Source organism: Lactuca virosa, chromosome 7 (assembly GCF_052849685.1).
Source record: "Lactuca virosa cultivar CGN04683 chromosome 7, Lactuca_virosa_CGN04683_v6, whole genome shotgun sequence".
Taxonomy (NCBI): domain Eukaryota; kingdom Viridiplantae; phylum Streptophyta; class Magnoliopsida; order Asterales; family Asteraceae; genus Lactuca; species Lactuca virosa.
The window spans coordinates 113,645,302-113,673,107 of record NC_136432.1 but is presented as its reverse complement, the minus strand read 5'-3'; the positions used below and the strand labels follow the sequence as shown (position 1 = coordinate 113,673,107).

The following is a 27,806-nucleotide window of genomic DNA, read 5'->3' as shown; positions in this document are numbered from 1 at the left end:
TATAGTGTATTTTATTTGAATTTGGTGGTGTCTTTTTGGGGTTTTCTTTGAAGATGTAATAGAGCATTTGTATTAGTAAATGATATTTGAAATATATAAATAAAAATGATGGGTTGGTTTATTAGTTATAATGAAATATATTTTTAAATGAAAACCCTATGTTTTCAACACTGTTAGCTTAAATGGGTCATAATTGAAATGAGAAAGTTGTGATGCATTCATTCAAATTGCTAATTCTATAAAAATAGTAGATTTTTGTATTTAAATAAAAAATATATATTAATTTAAAATAATCAATTTAAAAGTCTAAACAAAACTTATATCTTATTAGTTTAATAAAAATTTATAAACCTTTTACCCGTTGTTTCACGGGTTGTAACTTAGTATATATATATATATATATATATATATATATATATATATATATATATATATATATATATATATACTTAAGTTATTATATTCTAACTAATTATTGTATGGATGTAGAAATGATTGTCGACCAATCATTTTAGTTATTTTAAGAAAGACATTTATCCATATTATTGAATTAAAAAAAAACCAGAATAATACCATTTAATTAAAAATGGGTAAAAATATACATTTTCATTACTGTCGAATCAGGAAACAAAAATTTAAAAATGTAATTTTCGAATTTTACGGGATTTTTGATTATCTTAATTTTGAATTCTGTTTTTTTTAATTAATTCAATTGTAATTCTGTCATAATGTAATTCTGTTAGAATGATGTTTTATGATATTGTGTTGTTAGCATATTATTCTATTAAAATATTAATGAAGAATAATAAAATTCTTGAACCTGAAATTGAATACTAACAACATTCTAATATATTCATACACATCCGCACTTAAATAAAAATTCATAAATATTCTTACATACTGATACATTTTAATATAATTATACATATTCTAACAAAATGTCATCAAAATGAATAAAATTGATGCCGAACCTGCTTAGGAATTAGCTAGAACAAAACTAAAGATACACAAATTTGGAATCTCTTATTCACGTCAATTTTTCATCCAAAAATAAAAGTCCCCCAACAAATAAAAACTAGAACTATTAATAACTAATCTAAAGCCAATAAAGTAGGAACTAATCGTGAGATGATAAACATCAGACCCACAAGATAACTACTAGAACAAAAGATAACTATGAGATTCCAATGTAAACTACTCATCCTAAACCAGCCCATCAGTGCCCAAGTAAGCTGGCCCAGCTGCATCATCCTCCCCGCCTTCGAAAGGACTAGTCCTCGAGTCCAGCGGATCATCTAGCTCAGGGAAAAATGGAGACAAGTCAGCTACATTAAAAGTGGCCGAGATATTATAATGCCCAGGAAGGTCGATCTTGTACGCGTTATCATTTATCCGCTTCAATACTCGAAATGGCCCATCAGCCCGAGGCTGCAACTTGCTCGCTCGACCCCTTGGAAAGTTTTCCTTGCTGAGGTGCACCCAAACGAGATCACCCTCCTGAAATACCACCTTCCTACGCCGCACATTGGCACGTCGTTGATAGGCGATGTTATTATTGGCAATTTGTTCCCTCACTTGCTGGTGGATGAGTTTGATTTGTGCAGCCCGGTCCTCCCCCTCAGCACTAAAATATTCGGTTGCCGGAGATGGTGCAAGATCCAAAGGCATAAACGGATTTCGCCCATAGACAACAAGGAATGGGTTCATTCCAGTTGACCGGTGAGTCGAACGGTTGTAAGCGAATTCTGCGTGAGGGAGAACCAAGTCCCACTGCCTTGGATTGGACCCTACCAGACTACATAACAGATTGCCTAAGCTCTTGTTCGTGACCTCCGTTTGGCCATCACTTTGCGGGTGATGTGCACTACTGAAATTTAGTCGGGACCCCAACCGTTTCCATAACGTCCGACAAAAATGACTCACAAACTTGACATCTTGATCCGAAATTATCGACTTAGGAACACCATGCAAGCGCACTATCTCAGCAAAGTATAAATGGGCAATTTGGCTGGCATCGTATGTCTTCGCACATGGGATAAAGTGGCTCATCTTAGAGAACCGATCCACCAACACCATTATGGAGTCCTTTTGTCGCTGAGTTCGCGGTAAGCCAACCACAAAATCAAGACTAACGTCTTCCCATGGGCCCTTCAACATCGGTAAGGGTGTGTATAAGCCGGCATTGGTTCGGTGCATATTTGTAACATGGCACACCCGGCATCGGTCCACCACCCGAATAACAGACAAGCTCATTTTTGGCCAAAAAAACGTTCTTTAACCAGTTGGAGTGTTTTGTCTCGCCCGAAATGCCCAGCGAGAGCCCCTTGATGTCCTTCCAATACGATGGCCTCTCGTAGCGAGCATTGAGGCACACACAACCGGGTACTCTTAAACAAGAAACCTTCATGTAGCGAATATTCTTGTGAAGGCCCTAGGCGACAAGCCTCCCATAACTTTGAGAAATCTGGGTCAACTGGGTAAAGCGTGGAGAATTATTCAAATGCATCTATTCGTATGTTGAGAAAAGTAAGCAAGCCTCGTCGGCGGTTGAGGGCATCCACCATAGTATTCGTAACTCCCGACTTATGTTTGATTGCAAGAGAAAAATCCTGCAAAAACTCGACCCACTTAGTGTGTCGCGGGTTGAGTTTATGTTGCCCCTGAATGAAACGAAGTGCCTGATGGTCAGAAAACAACACGAATTCTGTGTGTAGGAGATAATGGCGCTAAAACTCCAAGCTCCGAATGATCGCATATAATTCCTTGTCATATGTGCTATATTTCTGTTTTGCTTCACACAACTTCTCACTGAAAAACGCAATGGGTCGTCCTTCTTGGCTGAGGACGCCTCCAATTCCAAGGCCTGAGGCGTCGCATTCAACTTGGAAAGTCTTTTGAAAACTTGGTAGGGCCAACACCGGGGCACTAGTGATGCACCGTTTCAACTCCTCAAAGGCTATTGTGGCAGCGGGAGTCCAACAAAATAATTTTCCTTTCAAGCAATCTGTGATTGGGGCTGCTACTGTACTGAAATTTCTAATGAACCGTCGATAAAATGAAGCTAAACCCATGAAGCTCCTCACCTCTTGAACAGTAGTCGGCATAGGCCATGACATCACCGCTGCCACCTTGGACTCGTCCATCCGAATGCCCTTTTTAGAGATCAAGTAACCCAAAAACAAGACCTCAGGGGCCAAAAAACAACATTTCTCTGCATTGGCATATAGCTTTTGTTCCCGCAAAATAGTAAAAACTTGGCGAAGGTGGTCAATGTGATGAGAAACCTCCCGACTGAAGACCAAAATATCATCAAAGTAGACCACAACACACTGACCAATGAGCGGTTTGAAATGTGATTCATTAACCTCATAAATATGCTTGGTGCATTGGACAACCCAAAAGGCATGACCATCCATTCGTACAACCCGTCCCTTGTTTTGAAAGCCTTTTTCCATTTATCGCCTGGACGCATTCTAATTTGGTGATACCCACTCCTTAGATCAATTTTGGAGAAGACCGATGACCCGTGGAGTTGATCTAGGAGGTCATCCAATCACGGAATGGGAAATCGATATTTGATGGTGATTTTATTCACCGCCCGACTGTCAATACACATTCGGTAAGCCCCATTTGATTTAGGTACGAGGAGGGCGGGCACGACACAAGGACTCATACTCTCTCAAATGAGGCCCTTTTCCAGCAACTCGGTGACCTGTCGTTGAAGCTCCCCGTACTCGGTTGGGTTCATCCTATATGCTGGCTTATTAGGAATCGGGCACCGAGGATGAAGTCGATGCAATGCTGGATTTCGCGTACCAAAGGGAGGCCTGCGGGAATTTCAGTTGGTAAGACATCCACAAACTCCCGGAGAAGCTGTCTAACTGCAGGTGGTGGTTCTACAGTGTGGGGATTGGCTTGTTGGATTAATGTCTAAGTCCATAACTATAATTGATATATTATTGACCCGACCCGACATGGTCCATTTGGGTTGCATGGCATCATGCATTTGGATAGACTAAAATGAGAGAAATAACACTTAAGGTTTATTAATATATTATAAGTTCTAATATATTAATAAGATTATTTAATTAGTATTGATCAAGAATTAATCTATAATTAATTAAGTGATCAAAAGAAGACTAATTAAATATATGGGTTGATTGTGTAAATCATCCATACTTATATAGTGGGCTAATGCTCCATGGATTATCAAGTTGGGCTAAAACCCATAGGATGCTCCATGGTGTATTTGAACCCATGGATCCAAGGAAATGGAAAGCCATGACAATTAGGGTTTACCCTAATTGTGACTAACTATATAATGATCTTATTATTGAAGAAATCAGCCACGAGAGAAAGAAGTGAGGGCAAACCGATTTTAGAAGTGTTCTACTTTCTCTCAAGTTATTCCAAGTGTGCATGATGTTGTGTGAACCATTTGAGGTGTCACACTTGGGGCACTAGGCTCTTGAGCTCCATGGAATCAAGCACCAAACAAGAGGTATGTAATTCTACTAGAATTTATATTATATGTACTTTATATTATGCTAGTTAGAACAATACCTTGGAAAATTGATATTTGCATGTATAATAGAGAAAACATAGATCCAAGGTATTTAGGGTTGCATGTACACCATAGGAGTGTTAGAATGCTCAAAACCCAACAGTGATATCAGAGCCTAGGCTTGTTTTCTTGTTATACTTGCTTATACTATTTGAAAATCGAAGTTTTGTGCTGTCTGGACAGGGGACTCGACGAGTCCATGAAGGGACTCGACGAGTCCAAGGCAAAATGCATCCAACTCGCCGAGTTTGTTCATGCACTCGACGAGTTGGACCCCCAAACAGCATATCTTCGAGTTTTGGTGCTGGAATTGGTCTAGAATCATTACCCTTGACTGTTTTGGACTTATAAAACCTATTTTTTAAGTGGTAATGATTATGCTAAACCAATTTCAATGCTATAATTAAAGTTTCAAGTTTTATATGTGTTTATGTAATTCTTGAAAAATGTTGATTATGAATGTTCATGCTTATGAGTTTTGGTAGATCATAGGAATTATGTGCAAATTGTTTGTTAGTATAATTCTTGATCCCAATGAAATTGTATGGAGTCCATAACTTGTCCTCGAATTATGGATTACCAAGAGTTTTATGTTTCCTTGATTTATGAGTTAGTTTAGATTAATGAATTTTTTTTTTGTGTTTTAGTTGTTTTCAATCCAAATTAATCTAGAGTTAGTTCATAAAATGTGTTTTTGTAACTTGTCCTCAAGTTACATAAAAGGTCACATTTATGAATCTTAAAAATCATAAAAGTGCCATAGGTTACATAAAAATGAAGAGTCTTTTTCATTTAATTATTTCATGACTCCATAACTTGTCTTCAAGTTATGGATGTTTAAGAGTCACTTCTTTAAAAGTGTTATTAAAGAATAAGAGGTTACATAAAAATGAAGAGTCTTCATTTTAATGAATCATTAAACTCATAAGTTATGAAATGAAAGGTTTTGAATAGTTTCAAAATTTGCCCTCAAGTTTTGGAATTTGTAAAGTCTCACACACATTAATGCTTTAATTCCAAACTCTGCAATTTTAAAAGTTAAAATTCAAACTTTATGGACTTCATTAAATTAATTAAAGTGTTTAATTAAAAGAGTTAATAATTCCATAAAGACATGGTTTAAGTTTAATTAAATTAAGAGTATAGTTTAATTAATAGATTAAACCACCAAGTATTTTAAATGTTTAAAATACACCCTTTTACTATTATTATAATTTTAATTATATAGATATGTATAAGATAAAGTCAATCTTACCGTTAGTAGGCCTCATTCACGAAGCCGGTCTATAAGGGGGGTATAAGGTTAATGCCTATAAAATGACAGTTTAATGGGTGTCCACTCTCACCCACCGCTTTCTTGACTGGTGGAGGGTCGTTAGCCGAACGGGTAGGAAAGGACTAGTATAATGATAAATACTAAGTAACTAAACACTTATTAATTCCCAATCTTAGTTACTTAGGAAAATTTGAAATAGGTGCTAACCCATGAAATTACACTTTGTACCTTACCAAGTCGTTAGTGGAGCGTGTGTGGTTAATCGGCACACTAATAAGGACTATTAAGAGTGACAAAGGGTAACTTGACTTTATTATTGATCGGTGGAGCGTGTGTGGTTAACCGGCAGATCGATTAGGTGATAAAGTTAAGGGTACCAAGTCAATTTGCATGGTTATTCACACCTTGTTTGTGATCCTTGGCATCCCAGTCACAAACTTGAGAGGCTACAATCGAGATTCAAACATGCCATTGAAAGTTCAATGTATCTCAAAAGATCTAGGAGTTTCAAATCCAATTAAAATTTAATTATATTTCGTTTTTCATGGTGGAAATTGGTAAATCGTCATTTACCTACCTTCAACTATTTTATAACTCGGATTACGGCATCCCTCTTCCAGTCATAAATAGGTTGTTGGATCCTAGCCTTAATATTTCATATTGGGTGTTATATTAAGGACTTTAAATCAACTAACTTGAATTTCTCCCTTATAGATGTCTCCCTCAGACAACTATGGTCTTCCCAAATCTTTAGGAACAAGCCATCCTAATGAAGATGATATCCCAAATGACAATCAAGGTGAAAGATCAATCCCTTTGTTGTGCATTAGTGGGACTGGAAATCATACTTCACTTCCTCCACCTCCTCCAATAAATCTCCCTATTCCACAAGTTTCAAGACTTGATAAGTTCTAAGTCACTCAATCCCTATTGGCAAACAAAGTCTATATTTGCTTTGGTCTTGGAGATTAAGTCACATATTGACAAGCCGGGAGAGTCGGGTGTCGAAGTCTCGAGGTAGCTGGCTGTTGACTTGGTTCTTCAGTCACTCCCTGATGACAAATCACGGCATGACCCTTTAATGATCTTATCTATTTGCTTGGTGCTGCTGAATCAGCAATGATTTGGAACACTGGTAAAGCAAATTTGATTAGAAGATCGACTTCCCAAAACTTCATGGACATTGACAATGGTGACACTGGAAATCCAGAAAAACTTTCTCTTCCCAATGGAAAGGGATCGGCCATAGTCAACTCGGTTGACCAAATGGTAAAGAGAAAGGCTAAGTCTGAGATAGTCCCATGTACCATTCCCAAAGAGTCCAAATGTGCCTATTGCCAAAGGAAAGGGGCATTGGTTGCGAAGCTGCCGAATTTACCTGAAACCTCATAAGGATGGTAAAGTCAAAAGTTTGACTCTACTTCAAGTAAAGTCCGTTATCTAACTCTATTAAGTCTCTTTTGGAGATTCTTAATACATGATGTAATGTAATTACATTTTGATGTTTTTGAAGAATCAAAGGAAGCTTAAAGAAAAGGTGTGCTGATTCTGATCGCATGGTTCGATGACCAGAATTTTGAGCCACTGCATAAGAGTTATGAGATATTGCTTAGGAATAGATAACAACAAAGTTTTCATATGAATTTGCATTGTAAGGATAAGTTTTTCCGCAAGTTTTAAAATAAAAGAAAAGTTTTGATTTTATTTATTTTAAGTATCCTTACAAAGGCATTTGTGAAAAATTGTTGTTTATATGTTTCCATTGATAAGCAATATTGGAAAATGAATTTGATTCTTTCGTTTGTGGTAGTGTCATAATTTATCAAATAAGGAAAGGTTCTCATCACCCAAGTTTCAGTTGGATAGAAACTTGGAGTCATGCAAGTTTTATTGTGTGATGAATGAGATTTTTCATCTTTGGTAAATTAAGACTAATTCCTTGTTCACATTCGCATGTGAGTCAAGCGAAGGACTAAAGGATCGGGTACATTAGGTTGTGCACTAGTCAGGTCCACCACAAAGGTTGATAAGATTATTCGTTATGATTTACTAAAAGTTTAGTAAATATGATTATGCTTACAAGTTTAAGTGTAATGCTGAAACATTGGAAACGTTTCAATATATGGCAGAATGAATAAGAAGAATCAAATAAGGCCGAAAGATAAAAGTTTCTCCAATCTGAAGAGATGGGAGAGTACTTGTGTATCTTGTTTTATGATTATCTTAGTGATTATGGAACCATATCACAATTGATCCTCTAAGGACACCTTAGTGCATTTGTTGGCTAAGGAGAGGAATCGTGAATTGTGGAAATGGTTAAATCAAAAGATAAATCATACTTCATTCCAAAATAAAATCTTAGAGTTATACTCCAAGATTGAGCCTTGAGTGACATAATCTTAAGAAAGGTTTAAAACACTTGTCAAATGTAGAGTAAAATGTTTTCTTACTCTTGTACATTTGAAATTGGTAAGTTGTGATGTTTTGGATAAAACAAAGACCAACTAAGGCCAATTGTGTGAAGTGTTTGTAAAAGAATCCGCACTATCACTTGAATATTGAGCAAGAGAGTCTTATATGTCAAGAGGACAGTGGGAGTTTAAAAGATCCTGAAATAGTTTCAAGAACTAATTAAGAGTTTTGTTAATCACTAGCCCACGACTTGAGGTTTGTAACCTATCGTGTTGACATATTCTTATTTCTGTGTCTATTCCAGTTAAAAGTTGACTATGCTTGTGAGTTCTATGAGTTCTCAATTGTTTGCATAACAACCTGGAAGCAATGGTAGACCCTTGTGCTGTCGGGTGGCAAGAAATTAAGATTGAACAAGTTCAGTCCATATGTGTTTGGATTTGCCACTAACCTTGTCTTGTGATTATGGTTATGACAAATTCACATGGATAGGAACACTTACACCATAAAATCTAAGTGTCATAAGGTTTCTTTCCGATTCATGAAAATGATGGTGAGGAAACTCTTTCACTAAGTAGATTTTAAGTAGATAACAATTGTGAGAATGACAAAAGGTCTAAACATTATGATTACGGCATCCCTCTTCATAATTGTTTAGACACACAAGTGAGCTATCTAAGGAAAGGTGTATGATTTTGATAAAGTCTTATCAAAGAATCTCGTATCATAAATCTGAACTTTGGTAAGAAAGTCAATAAAGTATTGTTTTTCTAGAAGTCCAGCTAATTTCTGAGTACATGTCAAAGCTAGTGGGAGCATAAGTGTTATGCTAGTAAGATAATAATCATTATGCTAGTGGGAGCATGATGATTATGTTGCAAGTTAGCAATGTTAATTATAGAAAACAAAAGTTTCAATTCGCTTTGAAAAAGTTGTTTCCCTATAATTAAGGGAGAGGATTTTATACTTAATTCCAATTCTACAACCTTAGATTGAGATTTTAATCTACTTTAGTCCAGGATATATAAGAATGTTATGTTGGAATTGTTCAACATAAGGAAATTCTATATATGTTGCGTTCTCAAAATTCGATTATGATTACGACATATCTCTTCATAGTTCGAATTGTGAGAATATGGCAAATAAAAATTTATAGCATGAATCGTGTCCTATATGCTTCGGGTATAGGTTCGATTACATGTGCTATAATCCATTCTAAATTTTCCAAATGCATAGGGCATTAAAAATGGAAAAGGAATAGAACTGGAAATGACTAAAATGATTAAGCAAATTGTCGAGGACAATCTGAGGTTTACCAAAGATTGGTTGCTCATGGACAATTAGAAGTATAGAGTAAGGACCATATTGACATATTTTGAAAAGCGGCAACTCTTGTTCAGAAGCGATGATCAAAATGGTAATACAGAATTGTTTCCATAGGTGGAAGTTATTCTTTGAATCTGTGTGAGATTAGAGAACTTAATGCAAGAAGGATGTTCAAAGGAATGTATTTTGAATTTGAGACTTCGTTTCCATGGAATTGATCTCCGTTGGAATTCTTTGTAATGTTTGTTGCCAAGTCTTTGTGACTTTTGGGTATAGTCATTACAAGAGGATCATTGCATATAAGTTTAGAATCTAACATATTACAGTAAATGACAAGAGGATTGGGATTGTGAAATGAGCATCATTGAAATATTGTCAATCGATCTGTTTCACAAAGAGAGGACCACGTGGAAACATAGTGTGCATACTTGGAGTGTGGCATGGCTATTGTTTGGACGAACATAGTGTGCATGCTTGGAGCATGGCATGACTATTGTTTCAATTCAAGTATTAAGTTGATTAATCGAAACATGAATAATGAGTAATCAATATGCTGCTTAGATAAAAGGTGTTTTTATTTACACTAAAAGTGTTGGGGCCATACAGGATTAGTATTATTTTTGTGTTTCACTTTGCATGTTTTGACTTCCAGAATAACTAGGTCATTCTTCCCGAATGACTAAGTTATTCAAACCATCCACAGTCGGTCATATGTTGGAAGTAGATATGAATCAAGACTGTCATGAATCTGGCTTGTAAGATTTGTCTAATGTGCATTAGACATATCAATAGTTGCTACAACATTCATGGTGCTCATAAGTTCTGAGTATTGGATTCAACCCACGCTCATTTGGATTCACTTCATGGATTCTATCACGAGTGAATCGTGAGACGATAATATCTTATATTCTTCAAACCTAGAGATATGAGTTGTTGACTATGAGTTGGTTATACATTGATTGCACGAAAACGCATTGGTAACTCGATGTTATAAAACGTGCCTTTGTGTATGATTCAACAAGTAGTTAGTATAAGCGTATGAGTTGAAGTTTATCCATTCCTTTTACCCTCAAAGGGATAAAAGCGATATCTGTGGGCCCCTCGATGATTTAGTGATGACAAAATGTAAGTGCTCGGCCGGGCCTGGACTAATTTGATTTGTTCAATTAGTCAGTCGTCATAAATCGGAAATCGGGGAACAACAAATGGACAGAGAGAATAATTATAATCCATGTCTCAGTCCATATGATATCTAGAATGGAGGAATATATGATCACTTATCTAATGGACGCGTCATTGATTTGTTCAGAGTTCGGCATCAGCTTTTAAGAGCTACGATTGCTGGTCAGGTTATGAAGGCGTACTTGCAATAATAGTTATTAGACTTATCCAAGTGGGAGACTGTTGGATTAGTGTTTAAGTCCATAACTATAATTGGTATATTCTTGACCCGACCCGACATGGTCCATTTCGGTTGCATGGCATCATGCATTTGGATAGACTAAAATGAGAGAAATAACACTTAAGGTTTATTAATATATTATAAGTTCTAATATATTAATAAGATTATTTAATTAGTATTGATCAAGAATTAATCTAGAATTAATTAAGTGATCAAAAGAAGACTAATTAAATATATGGGTTGATTGTGTAAATCATCCATACTTATATAGTGGGCTAATGCTCCATGGATTATCAAGTTGGGCTAAAACCCATAGGATGCTCCATGGTGTATTTGAACCCATGGATCCAAGGAAATGGAAATCCATGACAATTAGGGTTTACCCTAATTGTGACTAACTATATAATGATCTTATTATTGAAGAAATCGGCCACGAGAGAAACAAGTGAGGGCAAACCGATTTTAGAAGTGTTCTACTTTCTCTCAAGTTATTCAAAGTGTTCATGATGTTGTGTAAACCATTTGAGATGTCACACTTGGGGCACTAGGCTCTTGAGCTCCATGGAATCAAGCACCAAACAAGAGGTATGTAATTCTACTCGAATTTATATTATGTGTACTTTATATTATGCTAGTTAGAACAATACCTTGGAAAATTGATATTTGCATGTATAATAGAGAAAACATAGATCCAAGGTATTTAGGGTTGCATGTACACCATAGGAGTGTTAGAATGCTCAAAACCCAACATGGCTTCGGTGATGACTAAGACAAACATAACAGGTGGTTTAGTGGTCCTTGTGAAATCTAACAATTCTGACCTGGTCACGATGAGTGCCTCGGTTCCTGATTTACGTAACTCTAATGGTACCAATTTCATGTTAACTCCTGCCTTTTTGAAAGTATAGGTGTTCGCGTACCCATCATGACTTACACGCCGGTCGTATTGCCACGGACGACCTAAGAGGATGTGGCATGCGTCCATGGGGATAACCTCACACCAAACTTCGTCAGAATAACGGGACCCAATGCTAAAGTGTACCATGCATCTGTGCCTAACTTTCACCACATTTTTTTAACCATGTTAACTGGTATGGCTCGGGGTGATATTCCAGCTTCAGACCCAAATTTTCAACCATTACCTCTGCCACCATGTTCTCACAACTTCCTCCATCAATTATGACGGTACACACTTTACCTTTTACGGTGCACCGGGTGCGAAAGATATTATTTTGGAGCCACCGATTATCATCGGTGGGAAGGCTAGGGTTCGTGCTAAGAACACGTTGGGCGATGAGGGCTTCTCCTTTGTCAGGATAAATAATTTTGGTGCCCTCATCTTCTTGTATTTCACCATCAGAGTCGTATTTTGGTGGAGTGTCCTCTGTGAGAGTTATGAGTTGGGTGTTAGGGCAGTCGCGAGCAAAGTGCCCTAATCCTCCACATTTAAAACAACTAGGTGGGTTCCGGGCTGGAGTGACGGGTGGATTACTCGAGCCTTCAGATCGAATCGGGTTGAACCAGTTCATTGTGGCTCCGACCGGTGTGCCTTTATGAGTTTCAGTTTTCTGGAATATGGGTCGAGTCACAATGTTTTTGGCCTTGGTTTTCATCTGCTTTTCGACTTTAAGTGCTAGTTGACACACATCATTGAAGGACCAATAAGGTTGTGGATGGACGACATCTGCGATTTCGGGCTTTAAGGCCCCAAAAAATCGAGCTATAATTTGTTCCTCCTCTTCTTCTACATCTTATACGCAATCTGTCGAACTCACTTACGATCTCTTCCACTGTTGATGATTTTTGTGCTACGCTGTGATAGTCTAAGAACGCCTCTTGGCGGAAATTAGGTGGCAAAAACCTTTCCAGCAAAAGTTTCTTCATCTTTCTCCATGTTGTTACCTTCGATCTTCCTTCCTGACTTCGCTTTCTCTTCACAGTTTCCCACCACATCGAAGCATATTTACGGAGTTTTAGGGCTACGACTTTTACCTTATACTCGTCTGATATGTCCCGCAAATCAAATACATGTTCTACTGTTTGAAGCCAGTCAAGGAACACATCAAGATCTTCTTTCCTATCGAACTCTGGCACTTCAATTTTGATTCCCAAGTGTCAGTGTGGGTCTGTCTTCCGCTCTTTCTGTTCAAACAGGTTCCCACCTTGCGCGAATGGATTGTCTGCATAATCCCCATCATTCCAGATGCGAGGATCAGTGTTCGTTCCCTCCTCTGAGTGTTGTTCATGTTGCATCTCCAGGTCCCTGACCCGTTGCTGTAATATTGCTATCTCTTCAATGTCTCGTGGATCACGTTGGGGTTCCTCGTTGCCTCTGCCGGTGAATCGACGGAGGGTTCCCATACCTTCGTTCTCCATGGTCTCCCATTGTCGAATCTTCCTTGAGCTCTGATACCAACTGATGTCGAACCTGCTTAGGAATTAGCTGGAACAGAACTAAAGATACACAAATTTGGAATCTCGTATTCACGTCAATTTTTCATCCAAAAAAAAGCCCCCCAACAAATAAAAACTAGAACTATTAATAACTAATCTAAAGCCAATAAAGTAGGAACTAATTGTGAGATGATAAACATCAGACCCACAAGATAACTACTAGAACAAAAGATAACTCTGAGATTCCAATGTAAACTACTCATCCTAGACCAGCCCATCAATGCCCAAGTCAACTGGCCCAACTGCATCAAAAATTCTTAAGAATAGCATTCTCAGATATACAATTCTTGAACAAATACACTTAATCTTCTTCATTGGTCCAAGTAATCGACTTGTTTACACTTAATCTTCTTCAATGTAACTTGTTATTAAACTCAATTCCAAGTCTTTCTCTTGTATGATCAATCATTGATTCCTTCTTCAAGCCATTCTGAAAGAATAATTGATCACCAAATGAAAAAGAAAAAACTAAAGTCCTTTGTACAAATCAAGAGACTTGTGAATTGCACCAAAACATATAACCAATAATTGTAGAAAATGCACAAATCACAGACGAAATATTGAGATTTCATTCCGACAGAATTGGAATTCGAGATTCCATTTCGACATAACTGAAATTCAATATTCAATTCTAGCAGAATTACCCTCACCATTATTATATATGAATGCAAAATAGAAATTTAGAATGTTAATTAAAACAAAAAAAAGGGAATGTATGATGCAAGAAAGTATTGGATGATGTCATATAGCACCAATTTGCATAAGGATATGTACATACACAATAATTTTCTTGATATAGTCAATTAATTATTTAATTTCGCTGATAATAGATAATGTGCCAAATCATAGAAGAATATACAACCAATTAATTTTGCTTATCACGATTCATCAATTCCGGTTGTTTGCATCATTCAATTTCAAATAAACAATAAAAGTTTATATTTCAACCTATCAAAGTATATAATAAGATAATACATAAAAGTTGGAAACAAAATTGAATTCGAGCAAAACACAATTTAAAGCAAGTCAATGAGGGGTAAAAAGATAAAAACGACATCAATTTAAAAAACTAACCTACATTATTTGAATTTTTCATTAAAAAAACATTTACCTTTATTTGATAAAGTATATTATAAATTTTGATAAAGCATTAAAAAAAGGAATTGATATGAAAATATCATTGCAGATTTGATAAACTTAACGAAAGTATGTATGTGCCGTCAGCCATAATTAAGATTTATTTGTTTATCTTCCGTATTAACTAAAGGGCCAATACAATTGAATGACAGAACAAATACACAAAATCGATAGTTGTCAAAAAAAAAAAAAAAAAAAAAAAAAAAAAAAAAAAAAAAAACACTCATGTATCGATAATTTTCATAAGAGTCATGTATCCAGCGTCGGCAATAGCCTGTGTGGACTATTGAGTGTCAATTTAGGTTGATTTAAAAAAAAATAGATAAAAAAAAAGAAGAAAGAATGATGAAGAAGGAGAACTCACTGAAAGTCTGAAACACTGCATTAAAATTATCATTAATTGGTACTCGACAATCTCCCAACCTTCCTTTTAACAACGAAACTGTATTTCTTATTTCCAAAATGGAATTCGAATCTTCCTCTTCCCTATCCCTCAAATCGGCGATATTGGGCTATGAGAAATAGAAACAAGTGGAGATGACGGGGGTTGTTAATACTCTATTGATGATTCATTCACTTGATAGAGACGATACAGAGAATTGACAATTGATGGAAGCGGTGGTGTAGTTAATAACGTAGAAGATGTTTGCCATAAATAAATATTCAAAATTACTATAATGTTAGTTTCCTAATTTATAGAGATTTAGTTAATGATAATAATTAATTTGATTTAGCATTTTATTATAATATCCTTTTATATTTATTTGAAATGATTGGCTCATATTAATTTTTATATCCACACAAGAAATAGTTAGAATATATATATATATATATATATATATATATATATATATATATATATATATATATATGTATATATATATAAAAGTTCATATGAGAACACATTTTAAAGTGAGAACATGAGGACCAACAGGAGTTCTTGATTATTTATAATTAAATTGTTAAAAAAATTGACTGAATTTTACAAGCTAGAGATTAATTTTGAAAAGATACATTATATTTAATACGTGATTCAATTAAGTTCTCCTAAAAATATGATAAATTAAATATTCCATAATATCTTTAATAACAAATCATAGGAAATCCGTTTATGAATTGTTCAACCATTTAATCGTGTACGTTATTAACCATTCAATCTTGTTCCATAATCTAAAGACTATAGTATTATTCAAATCCAATGCGTCCATCATCTTCTAGGTTTTTTCTATGTTCAACATCTAATCCATAAGTATGGATTCATTATTCTCAAACGAGTTTGATTTTTACCACCATTCGAACGAAGATCATAACTATTCAACTTATGAGGAAAACACTTTAGTTGAGTAGAAATTTTTTATACTGACAATGTCGACATATCAGAAAATCACGATGAGGAAGACTCCAAATCTACTGATAATACTCATGATATCAATCTCCTGGTAGGTTAAAACTTTTACTTATTGTGTATAATGATTATTATTTCAATGAATGAAACTGCTATTCACGTATGATTAATTATAAATTATTTTTGTATATTTAGTATTAATATGTTGAATGAATCAAATTCCTACTCACACGTGAAAACATCACATTTTATGTAATCCTATGTTTATTATTCATGTATACATAATCTACTACACTATTTAGTCACATTAACTAATAAACCAACATTCATAGAGGTTAGTGTATATTCATATAACGTGTTCGGCACAGAGCGTTTGGGAGCGTTTGAGAGCTTCTAGCTTCTAGCGTTTGACAAAAAGCTTCGTTTTATTGTATATATTTAACAGTCATTGAAACATTCCAATATTTAATGTATGTTTACAACATTCCTTCTTAAAATTTTCAGATATTGAATCCTCTAAAGCTACAAGAGATGGATGTATTGATATGCATGTGGTAATTGTTGGTAAAAGTTATTGGATACCAACTGTCCCGAATGAGATTAAGCCAATAGTCGATGAACTTTACCCATCATATGGTGCAATTGAAGACATGTACTATAAATACACAAGTGCAGCAGGTTTTGATGTTAGAAAGGCTACAAAAAAAACATGTAATTTTTAGGCTCAAATATTTTGTATGTAACATGCAAGGTTTACGAAATACATCTACCGTTGTTGATACTTTGGATCCAAAAAGTAGTAAGATTAAAAGAAGAGGTGACACGATTTATCTTTTTTCCTTTGTTTATTTGCCTTTTAGTCTTCCAGACAATTTTTTTCCAATATTTCTTATTTATCTCCTTTTTATATTTAATCTCGAATGTTTATTCAATTTGTTTATTCGCCGTATAATAATTTTAAATCTTGAATCCATAGTTTTATTAAGTGTACAAGCATGCACTTTTTAATCACATTATATTATGTGTTTATCATACCACTGTTCAACAAGGTTTACTCTACTTCCAAAAGGTGTTTCTTAACTCATTCGTATGCTAAAAAAACATTTCGTTTTCAGACATTCTATACTGAATTTATAGCTCCCCACTCATCTTTTCGACACTAGCATACCGTCATATTTTAGTTTAACTCTCACTTAACATTCCAAGTCCTATGTGTTAAATGTAAACACATCACACCTTTTGACCAACATGTGTGAACCATTACACTAGTTTTACTTTATCACTTACACCCATTAATCTAAAAATAAATGTTATTAACAAACGAGTTCATGTCAACTTATCACACAATTTATGTGTAACGTCCCAAATTTCACGTCTGAAAATTTCTTTTAGATAATAGTTTTAACAGAAACCTTTGTAAGAAAATATTGTTAATTCCTAACATCTCATAAAACATTGTGTCATAACTGAAAACCAAACTCATAAAACCGTAATAATGTCATAGTACAATCCCAAGGAAAATCTCCTAATGCGGAACTGAGGCGTGTGTATGATGTGCAGCTACCGCGCCGACTCCTTCCCCTTCGCTGAAGAGGTACCTGAAACAATACTGAAAACTGTAAGCACAAAGCTTAGTGAGTTCCCCCATAATACCACATACCATACACATATAATGAACAGCTAGGAGATACGGGCCTCACCCACACTCATGGAGATACGGGCCTCGCCCACACTCCGCTAGCTGGGAGATACGGGCCTCGCCCACACTCCACTATCTCTGAGATACGGGCCTCGCCCACACTCAGCTACTAAGCCATAACATACAAGTATCACACAGACAACGAGTATAAACAATTCTATCATACAAGCATATATCATAATCAAACTCAACTATGAGATACGGGCTCTGCCCACACTCCAATACTGACGTATCATCTATACGGGCCGGCCTTGGTGCCTTAGACCCGTTCCTACTGGAAGGAAACTCACCTCATAAGACTGACTGATGGAAAGCTGCTCGGCAACTGTCTGGCTATTCTGGTAACTCCCCGGCTACATTTCCATAAAACACTCAATCAGACACCACTAACTAATCTTTGGGCAAAATGACTATTTTACCCCTGGACAAAGTCAAGGTCAAAGTCCTTTTCTAGCTGTCCTGACTCGCCGAGTTGGGCCGCCAACTCGTCGAGTCCCTATCCTTTCCTTTATCCTGATCCGCGTCCCTACTCGTCGAGTTTAGCAATGACTCGATGAGTTCTCCTTTTACATGAACACTAAATGGTCCTTCAACCGGCTCGCCGAGCCGTATGAACGACTCGTCGAGTTCGCCTTCATCAGATGAACTGCTAGGCAGCGACTCGCCGGGTTGTTGAACAACTCGTCGAGCTCGCCGTCATCCTAAGAAGGTCCAGTCCCGACTCGCCGAGTTGTATGAACAACTCGTCAAGTTCTTTGAAGATTGCCTTGGACTCGCCAAGTCGGCTCATGCACTCGCCGAGTCCTATGAACTCCAGGACTATGGTTTATTCCAATACGTTTGGGTCACTCGCCCGGATCCTCTAAAACCTTTCTAACACTCAACTGGGTCTCTTTGAACCATAACAGAAAAGGGGAGTCTAACCTCGGACTCGCCGAGTCTCAAGAACGACTCGCCGAGTCGATACTATCCAAGTCTTATTTCTTCGATTTCTGGTGTACAACTCATGACCAAAAGATAGATCTAGGCTCCTACAACCGTTCTAGCACGTAAAGTTACAAACTTTACGTGCATGCATGGGACTTTGAGCCCAAAAGGTCCTAAAACAAGCTCTTGGGTTGCATGGAGTCTTTCTTGGGTGTAAAAGCACCCACTTTCTGCCTTGTGACCCCTCTAAAGACCTAGATCCGAAGCCTTGTCCCCAACCATGCTTGCATTCATGGTTGGCTACCTAAAATGGCTTATAAAAGCCCTAAATCTTCACAAAATGGGATCTAGTAAATGAACAAGCAAGTTAGCAACTTTATACTTTCTGAAGACTGAAAATGAAGCACAAACTCGAACCCCTCCGGTCTCCTCTTGTTTCCTCAAGATCTTCTCCTTCCTTCTTATGACTACCAACACCAAAATCCACCAAAATGACTTAGATTGCTTCAACAACGGCTAGGGTTTCAAAGGGAGCTTTTCTGGGAGCATAGGGGACGTTGTGGCCGTAATAAAGTCGTTTAAATAGGGTGCAAACCCTTATATTAGGGTTTTTGTCCGGACAGTACCTACTCGCTGAGTCCGGTCGTCGACTCGCCGAGTAGCTCATTAAACTCCTGCGTCCAAGATGCTCCTACTTGGCGAGTTGGACCTCAACTCGCCGAGTCCCAGATCAAAATGCAAGATTACTTAGATAAAAATACATACCAGGAATCGGGTGCTACATTATGTTTCAACACAACAATCATTTTACTTGCATTCTTTCATTATAATTTCATCATTCTATTAATTTCCATTAACTAACTTCACCTTAATTTAATAGTTAGATCTTTATTATGACTAATATCATCCACTTTTCCATTACCACATGTGCATCAAAAATCTCACACTATTTACATTCCAATATGAATGGACAATTCATTTTTTATTTCCATTGCGTTTATAAATACATTCTACATCAGCCTAATCCCATTACATTTCTAGATTAAAGAATCGCTCATTTATCAATTGCATTTTCCATTTGCATAAAAGATATTCCGCAAGCACAATCTTCACGTACATGTAATAAGTAACATTTTACATACATTACTACTATAATAACTTATGCCATTAAATAATATTCAAACACATTCATCATTCCATAACTAAAATAAGTTTAACAAAATAAATTCCAAGTTTTCAACTCTTTGTTACATGCCTCATTTCCAAGTATCAGTTTTTCCTCAACATTCCTTTCCAACCGTTTCCTTTTCATTTTGTTATCTTTATTCTCAATCTTAAGCTTTTTATTAATCTCAACTAAGTCATCATCACTTATGTCATCCTTTTCTTCATTCTTCCTGTTTTCCAACTCTCTACTACATGTTTCTTTACCATTCCCTTTATACTCCACATTCACCTTTCCAGGTGCAGTTTCTCCCATCACCTTTTTACTTTTTCCCCAACATGTTGTCACCAATTACTCGAACACTTGATGATCCTGAAAATTTTTAACCATCAGCCACCACACATAGTATAACTATTATCCTTTTTTATAAAAATTCACCTTTCATTTTATCGCTTAAACTAAAGTACACATAATAACAACTCGTTATAGATTATAGTAAAACATAATATCATACAACTCACTCACAAGAATTCTTTTGTTTTATCAACACATATATTTACTTTCTACATTAACATAAATTCCACCTCATAACACATCATAATGGAATTTTCCAATACACAAAAAACCATAATTACTACATAATAATTCTCAATGCCACCTTCAATTTAGAATCATCTTCATTCATATATGCACTAACAATATATATATATATATATATATATATATATATATACCTTTTATACTTCTGCATTCCAATTAATATTCACTTTAGAATAAACATATTCATATGCAAAATCTATATATTCTATTTAAAAATCTTCATTCTAATTAGCTTTATTGACATCTAACAAGGTCCTCCTTTGTAATTCAATTACTTCAAAACACTTCATTAAAGATACCATTTTTCCTATCAGAATAGCTTTCATACGTTAATTATTCAACCCTATATATATATATATATATATATATATATATATATATATATATATATATATATGGTTGAATAATTAACGTATGAAAGCTATTCTGATAGGAAAAATGGTATAAAAGGTATATATATATATATATATATATATATATATATATAAGGAATGATGAAGATCTCAACCTGGAAGGGCATGATACGCTTCGGAAGCATGGAAAAGCTGAATCCAAGGTACATTGGGCCTTCCGAGATTCTCGCTAGAATCGGCCCAATAGCTTACAAATCCGACTACCTCAAGAACTTAGCAATGTACACCCTACCTTCCACGTATCCAACCTAAAGAAGTGTCTATCTAACGAGACTCTTGTTATTCCACTCGATGAAATCAAGATCCATGAGAGCCTCAACTTCGTGGAAGAACCAGTAGAAATCATGGATAGGGAAGTCAAGCAAACAAAACAAAGTCGTTTCCCAATAGTGAAGGTTCGCTGGAATGCAAAGCAGGGACCTGAATTCACTTGGGAGCGGGAGGATCAAATGAAACATAAGTATCCGCATCTTTTCCCTTAGCCTATATGTATCTCTTAGACTTAATTTTGGGACGAAATTCCCTTTAATAGGGGGATGATGTGACAACCCGTTATTTTCATTATTGTAAAAATCGAGCTAAAGTCAAACTTCTTATATTGATCTATTTTATTTAAGTAGATTTAAATTCTAGATTGGGTTAAAACCTTTAAATTAGAAGTGTTGCTTGAATTAGGAGTGAATTTCATGAAACCGAGAACCTTGTCTGAACCTTGTTCGAACCGAAAACCCCTTCGCAGCCGCAAACGAGGTTCGCAACCGTAAACCTCAGTCTTATCCCTTCGTTGTGGAAACCAATGAAGGTGTCCCATCAATTTTGACCCTATATAGGGGCTAAGCTGTTAACTCCTCCTCACTTCTTCTTGTTCTAGCCAAAACTCACCCCCTTCTCTCTTAAGAACACCAACCGAAAACCCCTTTTCTCTCTCAACTATCATTCTTAAATCCTTTGAATCTTCTTAGGATATTGCTTAGGATCTTCAAGTGTTCTTCATTCATCAAGATCCTTGGGTTGTAAACCCTTGAATCTCCTTCATTTCTTCAAGAACATCTAGCCGCAAACTTAAGAGCACCAAGATCTTCTTGGGCCGTAAACACCCAGGCTGGCCGTAAACACCTTGCAACCTTCCATTTTGCTTCTAACACTCTTATTTGTAAGTTAAACTTACAAATTATTCCAATTCCTTATCATTCTTATGATTCTATTCACTAATTTTATACATATATTACGTGAAATGCATTTTAGGACTTGTTTTGTCTCGGGATCTAACTTGTGGAAACAATCATCCTATATCGAACATTCAAAAGAATCACTCAAACAAGGTGAGTTCATACCCCTATAATTTACCTTTTTAAATTCTTTTAGGGGGAATACAAGTAGAACACAATTTATATTGTGTTAACATTTACATGTGAAAACAAACAAACAAAGGATTTCTTATGCTTTTATAAGTTGTTAAAATCATTTCAAAAACTCTTTTAAACTATTTTAGATTGCTGTTTATTATCAAAATCGTATTCATTTATATATTTATGTATAAGTATGCTTTAACAGACTTAGGACTATTGCTAAATACCTTGACCCCTGTTCCTTGTTTGGTTGTGGGCTTAGGGTAGGATCACTAGTCCGACCGTCGGCTAAATAATAGTTATACTTGCTAAATATATACATGAATATTAAACCCTATTTTCAAAGTACATACTTAACTCAATTGCATATGTTGGGAAAATGAGTATTTTCTTCAAATCATTTACAATACAGACAAACCTACTAGTAAACTATAATAGGTATAGTTTAGGGAATCAGTTCATACTATTTTCTAGATCAGAGAAACATTACATGAAACAATTTACAAACATGTTAAGATACAACAGTTTTCATAACAAAACAGAAACAAACTTAAAATTTATAACGAATATAGTTAAGGGACAAACGAAACTATTTTCACAAGGTTAAGTTATAAACAAAAAGGATTCTTAGTTATTACTCGTAATATGTTGAAACAATTTGTGAGTCATTCTTTTTGTGTACTTATCTAAGTATGGTCAAAAGTCCTGAGCTTATAACCAGAGTCTCTTGTAGGGAGAGGGGTGACAATTGTGTATAGATCTATGATTGGGACTGACAATACCACATCCCGACTGTTAGCTACAGTCAGGTCGGCAGACCTAGGATGACAAATGTTGTTACCAGTTTTGACGCCTGAAAAACGTCGTTATCAGGCAGACAGTGTTAGTATGGTTATAAGAACTCACAGGGAGAAAATCCCGACCTATTTACGAGTAATATATATAACTTCAATTGATTAGTAATCTTACAGTCAGTTTACAAAACAAACTTACTTCAGTGGTGTTATTTTAACCATACTACTGCAAGTTATTATTTTCCATTATCTGCACATAGAAAGGTTCATACATGAACAAACATACTATTTTTCTAGTAAAGATAGTTTACTTTTATGGAAAACATACATTATACAATTACAGAGAACAAACATACATTTACACTATTACAGAGAACAGAACATACAAACATTTGGGTCTTAGGGTTGAAGACTACTTTTCATTTATTATAGAAAATATAGGATTTTTTTGGAGAACATAAATTAACACTTTCATAGATCAAGTACAAACATTAAATACTAAATACTTATGAACTCACCAACTTAAATGTTGATACTCTCTTTCAAAATAACTTGTATTCTCAGGGAATCAGTAGACAGGTATGCTAGTACAGGTTTCGAGAAGACGGAGCATGTTCAAGACTCGTCTTTTATTTTGCTATACGTTTAGTGTCATACAACTATACAATGAATACACATGTATTAACTATATTATTAATGCAATGGATGTTGTTGCTTGTTTTACTATTTTACATTTTTTGTGATACTGAGCATGATGTCATCCGCCCTCGGACGTTTCCGCCGTTCTGGTTTGGGGGTGTGATAGTAGATTTTCCACAATATAAAAGTCATTATAATTGACCTTGCACCAACATGTTAATGGAATTCAAGAGTTCATCCATCACTATGAATATGATTTATGTTTCGGCTGCAACAATGCTCTAATACCCACCATTACCAGATTTACCATACCTCACCGTCTGAGAGATCGATAAATAGCAATGGTAACAAAAAAATAGAATAACTTGCAAGGAAAAATTCACAACTTGGCAAACTCAGTTTTTTGAACAAAGCCAACCCACATTTCTTCCTGAATTGCATCCTACCCTTCATACCGAATAAAAACCCACGGGTAAGTCAAAAATCAAAAATATGGAAAACACAAAATAAATAAAATCGGAAGGTATGAACTACCTGAAAAATTAACCACAACATCCCCTGAGGAAACAGAAAAGGAGGTGGAAATCGAGAGGAAACAAAAGAGGAGGTGGGCAACGAAAGTGATAATAACCACTATAAGAATCACCGACAGTACCAAAGGAGACCTACTCTCCAGCCATTTAACCAATGAATTTAGATCCAAGTCTCCATTACATGAAGATTAACAACAGGGGAGTTAAATCACCATGGCACAATAACTATTCACAACAATTTATGGTCCTGCAAAATAGAAATAAATCATCAAGCCATAGGACAATAAAATCTGGAGTTTTTGTTTAGATATCAGATATCGAAAGTTAAAAATAAATATATAAAAATTATGGAATCTTATGAAATTACAGAAAAAGTTTAATACATTTCAATATCCACAAGCTTTTTTGTCCTATTTAGATACATTTCAACAACATATGCTTGTCTTTCTACATAATATTACTATTTGTTCTATTTAAAAAATATAATTACAAAGATATATAACTCGAAATATACCTATTGTGAGTTGTTGTTGTTAATATTGTCTGAACCTGGATGACATAAAATAAACCAAAATCAAGAACCATAATAAACACAAATTATTAAACAAAAAGTACATGTTTAATGGTTACTTCTCGTTTCTACAACAGAAAGAGTGAGAGAGGAGATCCGGTTCCATATCTATCCATAGAGTGTGTATGTGAGAGACAAAGAGAAACCATGGTCAGATGTGAAATAATTAACCCAAAACTGCCATTTATATGAACTTGTATGTTTGAAAAGCAAGTCTGAATGAAAAAGCATACTTGATTACATACAAACCTTGGATTGAGGCAGACCTCAAAGATGGTGGCTGTTAAGAGTGACACTTTAGGGTTAGATGGATCGGTTAGTGGCAGCAACAGAGGTGGGTTGTGATGTCGATGAGTGACGATAGAGGCGGCATCGGCTGGTAGAAACCACCTGCAATCCATCAGGAAGAAAAAAAAACTTTAAAACCGACCAATAAAACCAAAAAAATATTAAAAATCACTAAAATTAACCTGAAATTTAACAAATGCTTGTAAATATGTAGTGTTTGCTCTTGTTTCTGCAAGAGAGAGAGAGAGAGAGAGAGAGAGTGTGTGTGTGTGTGTGTGTGTGTGTGTGTGTGTGCTAGATGAAGACATGTGAGGCAGGTGACTATGGGTAAATTGAGCAGGAGAGGCAGTGGCGGTTGTCGTTTAGGGTTTCCAGGCGAGGCTAGGGATAGGGTTTTTGGTGGTGAAGTGGTGGTATGATTGTAGAGCCATGGTGGTCCGGTGGTTCGTTGGTGACTGGCGGTTGTGCCAATCTTGGTATTTCAAGCGTTTTTCAAGAGCTAGAGAGTGGGTTACAGAGAGAGGGTTTATGTCTGAGAATGGGGAGAGATTCAAATTTTGAAATTGGGTTTATGTGTGACAATTAGAGAGCGTGTTTGAAATTGATATTAAGATAGGTACAACCTGTCATTGACGGGAGAGGGCAAACATGTTGTATTTAATTGTATACCATGCTTTATAAGTTGTAAATAAGACTAAAAGATATATGTTTTATAATATAGTATAGATTTTATAAAATACTTGATTTTGATTGGTTTAAATCTATTGACATGGATTACTATCCTAACCATTCAAATGAAATCCAAAGGCCAAAAATTCATCTCCTTGTTTTTAAGACTTTGGTCTTAAAATATGTATTATCTATGTATTATAAAGTAGTATATATATATATATATATATATATATATATATATATATATATATATATATATATATATATATATATATAGACACACACACAAAATGAAGTTCAACAGCAAACTCAATTTTAAGGAGAGAACCAACGAACCAAGAATGGATTATTTTTTGATGAATTTCTTTCTTTCCTCACAATTAAAGGAAAGAACCAACAAATTAATTACTAAATCATTGTTTGATTATAAATATTGAAAACTTATTGATTTGAAGTAAAAAATTTTTAAAAAAAACTTATGCATTTAATTGATGCATTGCTGTTTTTTTCCCTATTTGTTTCAGAGAAACCTTCAAAATCAGGTCCATTACACGATTAATCAAATATGTTCTTCTAACCTATTAAAAACTTCATTTTTGTTTGGTTTATGTAAATTGTAGAATTTTCCTCTTGATGACTGTAATTGTAATTGCGTCTAATGTTCATGTACATTCTGTGGAGTGGTTTCCATTATTAATAGCTATTTGAGCGATTGCAAACGTATATTTAAGTGAAGAACGAACTTGAAGACGGATTTACATGGAGTACAAACATCTAATGCATTTCATTAATTTACAAGAACACCCATATCAAAATTGAGAAACATTTAAACAAAACTCTTTATATCTATATTTGTTGTTGGTGGTTTTCTAATTCCTCCAATTTTTCTGTGTAACATCCATGAAATTTCAGTAAAATTTAATCTTTTCAAAACGACCCTTTATTAAAGAGGTGTTTACAAAAACCGTTGTTTCCAAAACATTTAATTAAAACCGGGTCATTTACACATAGTTTTGAAAAGGTTGACATCATCAGAGTATCCTAGAAACTATAAGTTCCAAAAAAAACACGAGGATATGTACGGTCACACCTTCCACTTGTCACGATCCACTGAAGTACCTGAAACCATAAACCAAACTGTAGGCACGAAGCTTACTGGGTTCCCCTAAAGTACCAACACACAAACAATAGCACATATACAAATAACAACATGCATATAGAGCCTTGAGCATGACTGGACCGCCTCACTGGGCCTTCAGCCTATCTGGACCACTCTCAGAACCTTTAGCATGTCTGGACCGCCTCACCAGGCCTACAGCATGTCTGGACCGTTCTCAGAACCTTCAGCATATCTGGTCCGCCTCACTGGGCCTTCAGCCTGTCTGGACCGTTCTCCGGGCCTTCGGCATGACTGGTACACCCCGATGGGCCTTCAGTCTATCCGAGCCGCCCTGGGTCTGTTGGCCTTCATCTCAAAGTAGGTCCGACTCAACCCAACCACACACACAAGCCATGTCGACATATACATAACATATAAGCATACATATAATGTACCGACATAAACATTACCGGGTTTGTTGATTGACAGCACAAAGCAGTTCAGTCTCAACCCAACCATACTACATCAACACATGCTACTGGAGAACATATACCCAGAGCATATAACATCCAGAGGGCCGACATTGGTGCCTTCGACTCTGTTAGTACAGTGAGGAAAACTCACCTCGTGCTGCCAAAACACACAAACGATCGTTGACTGCTGACTGCCAGATCCCGAACCACCAACATCAATACAACACCCCATCAATAGGTGATTCCATGAATAATCTCTGACTGCAGATCCGTTATCACACATGTGCTAACAGATTCCAAAATGACAATCCATCAACATCTAGCCACTGACCCATACTATGAGTCTAATTCAGGGTAAAAAACCTTTTTACCCTTCCTCAAGCTTGGCCCAAAGCCAAGGCCCAAACTAGATGACAAAAGGCTCAACATCAAAATATCCAGATAGGCGATTAGGGCCCAAGTATCAAGGCCCAACAGATGGCCCAATACCCAAAGCCCAAAGTCTGAAGCCTAACAGAAGGCGTATGCGGGGCGTACCCCTTCGGTACGTTGGGCGTACCTCGCCTCGCATTGACCAATTACGGGGTGGTTGACTCCGAACGCGGGGCGCAGCCTTACGCGGGTCGTACCCTCGCAGGTCTTAAAACTCTAAGCTCAAACTTCAGATC

At 35.9% G+C, this 27,806-nt stretch overlaps 1 pseudogene; it reads right to left on the bottom strand.

Moving 5' to 3' along the window:
- Positions 1–2,726: 2,726 nt before the first annotated feature.
- Positions 2,727–3,455, bottom strand: LOC145127058 (putative mitochondrial protein AtMg00860 pseudogene; annotated as a pseudogene).
- Positions 3,456–27,806: the final 24,351 nt, after the last annotated feature.